The sequence below is a fragment of the Polypterus senegalus genome, chromosome 1, assembly GCF_016835505.1.
Source record: "Polypterus senegalus isolate Bchr_013 chromosome 1, ASM1683550v1, whole genome shotgun sequence".
NCBI lineage: Eukaryota > Metazoa > Chordata > Cladistia > Polypteriformes > Polypteridae > Polypterus > Polypterus senegalus.
The window spans coordinates 131,441,969-131,453,771 of NC_053154.1; the positions used below are offsets into that span (position 1 = coordinate 131,441,969).

At 39.4% G+C, this 11,803-nt stretch overlaps 1 non-coding gene across 1 annotated transcript; it reads left to right on the forward strand.

Annotated features, from left to right (window-relative positions):
- Nucleotides 1-11,006: 11,006 nt before the first annotated feature.
- Nucleotides 11,007-11,079, forward strand: trnaf-gaa. The gene has a single exon. It is a non-coding gene; the product is annotated as a tRNA-Phe (tRNA).
- The last annotated feature ends 724 nt before the right edge of the window (nucleotides 11,080-11,803 follow it).

An 11,803-nucleotide genomic window follows, 5' to 3' on the forward strand; every position in this document is an offset into this window, starting at 1 on the left:
ATTAATACGACATCCTTTGGACACGATCAATTCAAAAACATCATAAAACGTAATCAGTCCAATGCCGTTACGTTAGTCGCATGGTTCCTTAACCTTTGCATACAGCCACAGCATTAATACACAATAATGTGGAAATGCATCGTTAAAACAGTTAAATGTTTTATAATACAAACATTCATATGCAGAAAGCTGCGCATCAATGCACCATACCTTATGTGAAATAAAGTAACATTAGTTAGGACTTAGCTTGGTTCAAAGCCCTACTAATTATAATGGCGTAACTATCAGTACATGTACATTTCAATAGAAGACCGCAAAAAAACTCAGTCATAAATGTGTCTCGAAAAAATATATAACTTAATTGACGCATGAACAAGTGTTGTTTTCATATGCCCATTCTGAATCTTATGCTGCATTTTGTGAATCGATAACCGAAAACGCTTTAGCAGATGAGTAAAGCTCATCTCAGCAGCAGTCAGGATGAGACGGGATAGGGGCAGCTAACTCCAACCCGCCCACATCTCTCCAAGCAAACGAGAGAAATGCTACATGGGCGGGTCCCAAATCATAACACCGCCCTTTCTGTGCACTAATCCCCACCTTCACACCAAGAAACGTCACCGCCCCGTCCCGCAGTGAGAGCTACTAGTCTTTAAACCTCCTAGAGTTGTAGTTCTAGGGCGCCCCCTAGTGGTCAAAGACGTCCCTAAACTTTCAATCTGTTGTTTAAAAATGAATGGACAGGCCCTGTCAAGCAGAAGCCTAAAAACACAAGCTGCAACACCCATGTGCAGCCCTCTTTCATTCTGGAAGAAAAGCAAACAACTCCAGTGTCCACCCATCACGGCATTTACAATCGCTTATACATGCTTTCATTATCTCAATCAACCTTTTCCAGTTGAAGGTTAAGAAAATCTGAATCAAAATACTGAATTCATAAATGTAAAGCAGGAGTCAAACCTATATGAGTTTCCAGTACATGCACCTGGCGAGTAACCTCTGAGTTTATAGGCATCTGTTTCGAGAGACGTGTCTTTAAGTTTGAGTTGCTATTAGTGATTTGTACTTGTGCTCTGTAAATAGTTACCTGTGCTTAGTTATTATTATCGATATTAAGTTGATTTTGCTGTTTATTTTTATTAATTTGAATTATTTTTAGCTTTATTGGAACTAGGCTGAGTGACTTGTTTTTTCTCGTCATACACATTTCATTGTATGTTGACCCTGTGTTAACCTATATATGACAAATAAATAAACCTGAACCTGAACGTTATTGTTCTGCTTTAAGTATACCGATCGACCTGTGTATTTGTTTGTTTGCCTGCTTACTGCGAGTTTCGATTTGTTGAACGAGTACCTCCGACTCCCCCAGCCTTGTGTTTGTATGTATTTATAACATTTGGGAAGTACTATATTCTTGATGATGCTGACATTTAATTAATTTGAAGTAGGTAAAAATAAATATTTGGAAATATTGCAAAGGGAAATGTTTATATACTTAGCGCAAAATAACTATATGTGTTCTAGTAAACAGCATACACACCACTTAGTTAATTATATATATATATATATATATGCTATTCTACACCATGATTAGAATCATCTGAGTATTAAAGGTGTAGGTCTGCTTTATAAGAATAACTAGCAAAATACCCGCGCTTCGCAGCAGAGAAGTAGTGTGTTAAAGTAATGAAAAAGAAAAGGAAACATTTTGAAAATAACGTAACATGATTGTCAATGTAATTGTTTTGTCACTGTTATGAGTGTTTCTGTCATATATATATATTGTGGTGGATTGCCGGCATTTCACTCCAGCCCTCAACCCCAGGCCGCCAGGAGGAGCTCTCCCGACAGCATGATCATGCCCCGAGTTCCAGCAGGGCATCATGGACTATGTAGTGTTTGTACACAGCCCTGCTGGATACCTTGGGGGCCACCAGGCGTCGCTGTAGGGGGGCTCGTAGGCTCTTATGTGCCCTATACGGTCACGTGACAAGAAGAAACGACATGCTCCCGGGTTGAAGAAAAGGACTATTTACCCTGACCCGGAAGGAATAAGGACTTGTGGACTGTTGGGCAGGAACACCTCCGGGTCAGGGAATATAAAAGGACTGTGGGAGCTCCCAGACGATGAGCTGAGTTGGGAGGCAGGGTGGCTAAGCGTCTGGGAGTGGAGGATTGGTTTATTATTATTATTATTGTTATTGGAGTATTGAGAATTGTGGAGAGGAGCGTGCTTTTTGCACTTTATTATTATAATAAATATCATCTTTGGACTTTTACCTGGTGTCTGACGTATAGTCTGAGGGTACAAGGGTGCGAGAAGCATCTTAATCTATTACAATTGGCGTAGTCGGCAGGCCGTCAGTTTGGCAGAGGACCTGTATTTAAAAAAAATTTATTGTGGACAGAATACCCCGGGAAGACAACGTCACGACACACACAGGAAAAATCACCACTAACCCTATTTTCAAGTCCGTAATGGGGAAGAAGAAGACAAAGCAGAGCGCCAGCCACAGCGGAGGTCTAAAGCTCGGCATTGCCTACGCTCAAGATGAGCCATGGAGCAGCTACGCGTTCGGGAAAGATTTCCGGAAGAGGACGTCTCCGACGAGGTATGTGCAGGGAATGTACTTTATAATCTTTTTAATGTAACACATGATGTCCCATGTACATACCTCCCAGATGTCCATCCGAAGGCTCTGCGGGAGGCAGAGGACAAACCTGAAGGCGATGGCGCGCTCTCGTTCAGGCAGCCGAGTAACCCTAAGGACTTCCGCATTACGGGTGCCGGCGAAGGACACGTGACCCACCCCGGAAGATTATGGGAAGGAGAAGGTCCGTGTTCAGCTGCTTGTGGCTTCACTCAGGAAAAGACGGACTTGATTTTTCCGAAGGGGAAAGGGGAGGTGAGCGAAGCACCGCTCAACCCACGAGAGGGTAAGGAGGGCCGGGAAATGGCTGGTTGATCTACCGACAAATTAATAAAGGCAGATCGCAGTCAGCCAAAGATGGCGGCCCGGTCCTCGTCCGTAGAGAACTCCAATTCCCAGAAACCCGTGCGGAACCTGTCTGAGCATGTGCCAGGAGCGGCCGTGTTTATTGGCTCCCACCCGGAGGGTAAGGCTAATGATGGCTCGAGCATGCCTCCGGGTGAATTAAGTAACTTTTTGGACGTGCACGAGCTGGAAAAGTTGCTTCAGCCCGTGCACAAATTTTTACAGGTGGTGGAGACGATAAAGAAGATCGCTGGGGATCTGGGAGCAGCGGCCGAAGCGCCTTTAAGGAGGGTGGATGAATTCTTACGGTGATTTGGTCGGGAGTCTCCCATCATGATTGATTTGGCGGTACAGGTGAGTTTTACCGGTACCGTACAGAATAAGGGGACACAGAGTGACACGGGACCGCGGTTAATTAGTAGCGGGTGCCAAGTCACTACTAGCCCTACAAGTGAATGTGGGGTGATGACAGAAGGGGCGGTGGAAGCACCGATCGTACCAGAGCAGCTGAAAAGTGCTGTCTCTAGGAGCGATGCGGTGCTGAAGACGCCGCCTCTGGTTTCTTTAAAGTCAACGGGCATGCAAACAGCAAAGAGGCTCTCTTTTCCTAATAGAGAGACTCAAGCTGTGCGCCGACCCCAGAGTAAGCAGGAGATCCCCGAAATATACCGTGGGTCTCCTAACAAAGTGGAAAAAAGGGCGGAGAGCAGAGAGGCGGCCAGAAAACCCTCCTTAGCGGGGGAAAGGGTGGAGCTGACAGAATTCCCGAGATGTTTCAGGTCTCGGGAAGAGAGACAACCAGGAGGACGTCGGCGGTGCTACAACTGTCGGCAACCAGGACACGTGTGGCGTGATTGTTCCCGGAGGACAGGGGAGCGGAGGGATAGAAGATACACCGTTCTCCCAAGGTTCGCCGGGAGGTGCAAACAATACAGCCAAGGTCCGGATGACGCGTCCTCCTGGAGGAGGACGTCCCTCGCGGGGATCGATGCTCCGCCCCAGTTGTCGTCGCTAAGGGGGGGAACTGTGGTGGATTGCCGGCATTTCACTCCGGCCCTCAACCCCAGGCCGCCAGGAGGAGCTCTCCCGACAGCATGATCATGCCCCGAGTTCCAGCAGGGCATCATGGACTATGTAGTGTTTGTACACAGCCCTGCTGGATACCTTGGGGGCCACCAGGTGTCGCTGTAGGGGGGCTCGTAGGCTCTTATGTGCCCTATAACCCGGGAGTGCGTCACGGTCACGTGACAGGAAGAAACGACGTGCTCGGGTTGAAGAAAAGGACTATTTACCCTGACCCGGAAGGAATAAGGACTTGTGGACTGTTGGGCAGGAACACCTCCGGGTCAGGGAATATAAAAGGACTGTGGGAGCTCCCAAACGATGAGCTGAGTTGGGAGGCAGGGTGGCTAAGCGTCTGGGAGTGGAGGATTGGTTTATTATTATTATTATTGTTATTGGAGTATTGAGAATTGTGGAGAGGAGCGTGCTTTGTGCACTTTATTATTATAATAAATATCATCTTTGGACTTTTACCTGGTGTCTGACGTATAGTCTGAGGGTACAAGGGTGCGAGAAGCATCTTAATCTATTACAATATATATATATATATATACACACACACATATAAACATATACAGTATATATACATATCCATACATATATACATATAAACATATACACATATATATATACACACACATATATACACATACATCCACATATATATACATATATATATACATATCTACATATACACACATACATAACATATACACATATATATATACACACACATATATACATACATATATATATATATATACATACATATATACACATACATCCACATATAAACATACAGTATATATACATATATATATATATATATATATACCTGTATATATATATATATATATATATATATACCTGTATATATATATATATATATATACAGTCTTTGGGTGCGAGCAACTGTTGCTGGGGGTGGCAGAATCCATGAAGGAAGAAAAATGAAAAACATTATTTGTACAAAATCTTAATTTATTTATCCATTCCTAAATAATTAAATGGGCAGGCTATTTCGTATCAGTGCAATACGCTGCTTGTTAAAACGGATGACTCCCGCTCTTACGTGCAAGTCTGCGTGGATATTATGAACTATCGTTTCTGTTCAAGTTCCATTTAAATTTTAAATAGAAGGAATTTTTATTCAGTCGACAGAATATTATTCGGGAATAAATCAACTCAAACCTTAAAAAACTTATAATATTTTGCTCTCCATAAAAATATATCCTAAGTTAGAAATAAAGTAAACGTTAAAAGAACAAACATTCAAATTTCTTTACTCTTATGTAATTTTATATAAAAAATAAACTTAAATTTTAAATATCCCAAAAGATTTTGCTCTCCATAAAAATATATCCTGTCAAAATTATACAAATTCAAATATGAACATGGTGCATAACAAAACCTGGAAATATAAATAAAATGTGTTCCTTTCAGCAATAACAAATCAAATCATTCAGTTGTCTTTGCTCATATGTCATTTTATCAGATTTGGACGCCTGGCATCTTTTTTTGGAAACAAGTTCGTTTATGTTTGGTGTGAGGTTCTGTGTTGTGGAGATTCTCAGGATGCACTGCAGGTGCTCATCAGTGAGGCGACTCCTCTGTGCTGTTTTGTTAGTCTTCATGACTGAGAAGAGCTTCTCACACAGATATGTGCTACCAAACATGCACAAGGTTCGAGCCGCATGTAGATGGAGCTGGAGCATTTCTGCGGGAATGGAGTGAATAAACTGTGCGGGCCGTGCAGTATCGTACTTTGCCTTCAGTGTGCCATTACACTGCAGCTCAATCACCTCCATCTGAATCTGCACAGGTGCAGTTTCCACATCGACGGCAAATGAGTTGCGAAACAACTCAAAATTCTTTTTTTGTTCTTCAAAGTCACCAAAGCGCCGTGCAAACTCAGTGCGCAGTGCGCTCAGTTTATCAGCAAAGTGCGTATTTGGGAACACCGTTGTGCCGACTTGGTTCAACATTACTTGGCAACAGGGAAAGTGGGGCAAGTTGCACTGGTGCATTTGTGTCTCCCATAAAAGTAGCTTCACTTGAAATCACTTTGTGATTTTGCACGGGTAAAACGTCTGCTGAAGTGTCAGATTCTTCTTTAACTCTTCTGCTTTCTGTATCTTGTGCATTGCATTCAGGTCTTTCAGGTTATCTTGATGTTTTGTCTCATAGTGCCGTCTTAGATTAAATTCTGTAATTACAGCCACATTAGCTCCACAAATGAGACACACGGGTTTACCGGCAATGTCAGTAAACATATACTCAGCCTCCCATCGGTTTTTAAAGGCTCTATGTTCAGAATCACCTTTTCTCTTCGGCATCGTGTGGGCTAGCTTCGCAATAACTTGCAGCATCATAAGCTAGACTTGATTAACGCGGTAAGTGTTCGGCAAGGCAGCTGAAGCGCTGCATTATGGGATCTGTAGTTTATTGTGTTACCAGCGCATCATATCCCCAGGCCATTAATAACAATAATACAGTATATAAAATGATCTCGCGGGCCATAATATAATTACACGCCGGGCCGGATGTGGCCCGTGGGCCTTGAGTTTGACACATATGGACTAAATAGAACTTGAAAAGAAATATTTTTTCGAATGTGATCGCACAATTCAGATCGAGTTGACGCGCACTACAGTACATCGAGCCTGCGTGCTGTTGTGGTTTTGCCTGTGTGCCTCAATAAGTTACCCTCCCCTCACTCTTACTTTTTTACCGTTCATCTAATGAATACACTGAGTATGGCTTTACCAAAACAATCCTTGTTCGCGAATAAAGTATCCATTATTCATGAAGCTTCAATTGGTGATCTGTCTTTCTGTGTTAACCACATATTTTTTCATACGTCTCAAACCAAGGGGATGCGAAGGTAAAATGATTCAAGAAGCACGCGTACATACTTAGTGCATCCCCTCTCGGGAATCGAACCTCGGAGCTAGAGGCGAAGGCTCTACTATTGCGCCACGGCGTGTGGTTTGTCTATTTCAGCGTAATAGTGTAATTCGGTTTTTGTTCAGCACTCTTTGGAACCGTTGCTTTTTGTCTGCGCACTGCGTCAGTTCACGTGAGCCGCTGAATATGGTTTTATATGTCACTCGCTCGCTTCTAATTGTTTCACTGCCTTCTTAATTATATAATACATGTTTTCTTCAGCGCTTTTTGTAGCTCTTCCTGGTTTTCTACGTAATGCGTGATTACGTGAGAGGCGTGATGATGTCACACAAAGCTCCGCCCCCCACGGCTTTCAAGCTCAACTCCATTACAGTAAATGGGGAAAAATAGCTTCTAGTTATGACCATTATGTATAGAATATCGAAATGAAACCTGCCTAACTTTTGTAAGGAAGCTGTAACAAATGAGCCTGCCAAATTTCAGCCTTCTACCTACACGGAAAGTTGGAGAATTAGTGATGAGTCAGTGAGTCAGTCAGTCAGTCAGTCAGTCAGTCAGTCAGTCAGTGAGGGATTTGCCTTTTATTAGTATAGATTTATAACATCAATGTTAATATAGAGTATAACTATAATTATTATTATTATTCTATATTGGCTTTGATATGAACGATTTGTGAAATTAGTGTTAAGTATTTTAAAAAAAGAATACCAGCCTCTCGTTTTTACAGGTACATATATATATACACAGTATATATATAATTTTTACTGCAGTAATTCATTAACAATTATTGGTCTTTATATATCAGAAAGACTTCCCAAGGGTCTTTTGTAGGAAATATGTACACATAGTTCATTTTCTCTATGATTTGTATTTTTATAATTAATGAGCACTTCATATTATTATTTTTAAAGCTCACTCTGTAAAATTAAACTATGATTATACAATTCAATGTTTATTATATGTATACATTATTATACCTGTCTTTACACGTGTTGCACAAATATTTAATAAATCTGCACAAACCGACAATAGTGAGTAACATTTTTAGACAGTTCAAAATGCAACGCAAATCGCAAAGCGTCTGTGTGCCAACTCGAACAAGCTTTTGCAGAATACATTAACTGAAAAAAGGTTGGCCCGCCCTCTCCGAGTTTTGGTAGTCGTGATTCGTCAATTCTTGGTAGCAGAGCGAACCGTCATTGGCCAATTCTTGGTAACCGAAACGGGCTGTGAATGGTCAATTCTTGGTAGGAGAAACGGGTTGTGAATGGTCAATTCTTGGAAGCCGATACGGGCCGCGATTGGTACGGCTGCAATTCTTGAGAGACGATCTACCAGGAATTATTGTAGAGACTCGAGTTCGAATCCCGCTCAAGGCACATTGCCGAATGGAAAAAAAAAAACTTTCTCTTCAACGAACGGTGCTTTGAATCCTACGTTGTAGATTGTTTATTTTTCTTTTTTGATTAAACGAAAACTGTTTAGTGTATGATTTGTCAAGGAACACACAGACAACAAGCAAAGTTAAAAATCACACTTAAACTGCCTGCCCATTCTTTTGAATCATCATTATAACAAATAATAATGCATTTCACGTCCTTATATAGTGCCTTTACTATGGTCTGAGACGGCTGCACAGATAATCAAGAAGGATAAAATAAAAATGAAAGCACAATAAGAATGAATAAATAATAGTGCACAGCTTTGTGTTTGTATGTATTTATAACATTTGGGAAGTAATATATTCTAGTTGATGCTGACAATTAATTTGAAGTAGGTAAAATTAAATATTTGGAAATATTGCAAAGGGAAATATTTATATACTTAGTGCAAAATAACTATGTGTTCTAGTAAACAGCATACACACCACTTATATATACAGCATTGTCTGAGTATTAAATGTGTAGGTCTACTTTATAAGCATAATTTATAACATCAATGTTAATATAGAGTATATTATTATTATTCTATATTGGCCTTGATATGAACAATTTGTGAAATTAGTGTTAAGTATTAAAAAAAAGCATACCAGTCTCTTGTTTTTACAGGTACATATATACACAGTGTATATATATAATTTTTACTGCAGTAATTCATTGGTGTTTATATAACAGAAAGACTTTCCAAGGGTCTTTTGTAGGAAATATGTACACATAGTTGATTTATCATTCTCAGATAAAAAAGAACTCGCCCAAACAATTCAGTTTAAAGTTTTTAAATTGGCAAAGATAAAGTCAAGAAAAAAAAAATTTCACTTTCTATGATTTGTATTTTTATAATTATAGAGCACTTCATATTATGAAGCTCACTCTGTAAAATTGAACTGATTAAACAATTCAATGTTTATTATATTTATAGATTATTATATCTGTCTTTACACGTGTTGCACAAATATTTAATAAATGTAATAAACTTAACCAAGAATGTTTAAAAAATCATTCAAAAAATGTGCAGGTAAATGTAAATATATCTGCACAAACTGACATTCTTGAAGTAGGTAAAAATAAATATTTGGAAATATTGCAAGCATACACACCTCTTTATATATATATATATATATATATATATATATATATATATATATATATATAATTAACTATATATATCTATAATATATATGCTATTCTACAGCATGATATATAATTAACTATATATATATAAATATATATATATAATTAACTATATATATATATATAAATATACATAAATATATATATATAATATATATGCTATTCTACAGCATAATGTATAATTAACTATATATATCTATAATATATATGCAATTCTACAGCATGAGTAGAATCATCTGAGTATTAAAGGTGTAGGTCTGCTTTATAAGAATAATTTAGTGTTAAGTATTAAAAAAGCATACCAGTCTCTTGTTTTACAGGTACATATATATACACAGTATATATATATATAATATTTACTGCAGTAATTCATGAACAATTATTGGTCTTTATATACCAGAAAGACTTCCCAAGGGTCTTTTGTAGGAAATATGTACACATAGTTGATTTTCTCTATGATTCGTATTTTTATAATTAATGAGCACTTCATATTATTATTTTTAAAGCTCACTCTGTAAAATTAAACTATGATTGTACAATTCAATGTTTATTATATTGTATTTATACATTATTATATCTGTCTTTACACGTGTTGCACAAATATTTAGTAAATGTAATAAACTTAACCAAGAATGTTTAAAAAAAATCATTCAGAACATGTGTAGGTGAACGTAAATATATCTGCACAAACCGACACTAGTGAGTAACATTTTTAGACAGTTCAAAAAGCAACGCAAATCGCAAAGCGTCTGTGTGCCGAGCATTTGCAGAATACATTAACTGACAAGAGGTTGTCATTTCTTGGTAGCAGAGCGAGCCGTCATTGGCCAATTCTTGGTAGCCAAAGCGGGCTGTGAATGGTCAATTCTTGGTAGGAGAAGCGGGTTGTGAACGGTCAATTCTTGGTAGCCGAAACGGGGCGCGATTGGTCAATTCTTGGTAGCCGATACGGGCCGCGATTGGCCCGTGCTTTCAAATCTTAGTTGAATCTTGGTAGCGGAGAGCGATCCGATTGGTTCTCGCTACCAAGAATTACTTCGACTCAGCACCAAGGATATCTTGAATTCAACTCCACCTACTTGGAGCTCCAGGGTGTAGGTTCCGGGCTGCATCTGCGATCCATATTTGGATTTTTCGGGCACCCGGAAAATAACGCAGATTTCAAAGTTGCAATTGTTAAAAGTTAGGGAGACGCATGTAGATGAATGTGTGTTGCACGCACATAAACATATTCGGGAAGCGCGGATTGTCGTCTTCGAGGAAGTGAATTAAATATTAAATTACTGACGGCAGTTCAAAATCAATTCAGGAGAAAAGGACGGGCTTGCTGCCCTCTATCAGAACCCAGTATAAATCGTAACGAAGTTATTTTTAAAATATTTAGATCAATGGTAATTCAGTGGAAAACAAGAAAAAACATTGAAATACATTATATAAATTGAAAACATGAGGATGTTTTTGTCGAATTGCCGAAATAGCTCAGTTGGGAGAGCGTTAGACTGAAGATCTAAAGGTCCCTGGTTCGATCCCGGGTTTCGGCAGATGTTTTTTCATGCTATTCGATAAAAATAATTGACTTCCTTCTTCAGTTTTACTTACTAAATAATTAGACTGGTGGATAAATGCACTCATTGCAAGAATTCTGTAATGTCAATCTAGGTACGCACGCGTTAGCCGACATCCTCGAGCGCACATCTCGATCCTAAATTTAATAAGTGTCACTAAATTTTTAAACGTCGGGAATGAGAATGGCCGCTACGGTACTCCAAATTATCTTTCCTCAAAGCGTTTTTTTGTGTATGTATCGACGGACAAGGCAGGAAGCAGTGACTCGCACGTGCCTGTGGGAGGCACAATGGCGCAGTGGTGTGTGTCACAGACACCGTTATGCTATGCGTGCCGCAATTTCCACCCATTGTCATGAAGCTATAAACTGAATTATCGGGTGTGACCTCTTCTGCCATTACACTGGTGTCCTGTCCATACTCGATCTCGTCTTGCCCTCAGGTTCTTGTTATGTTATTATAGTTGCCATTGTAGCCAATATCTTTACACCCTCTCAAGACCCAGAAATGGAAAAAAGGCTGTAAAAAGTAAAATGATGTTATGATTTTATGCCAAAGACCTCAGTGAGACCTATAAACACTGTCTATGTAGTTTCAGACTAGGTCTAAATCTATAAATAGTGATAATTAAACAGTGTATGCTTTTTCACAAACCAAATTCATTTTGAATATAGTAAGTTGGGCAGTTAATGTCACAAAT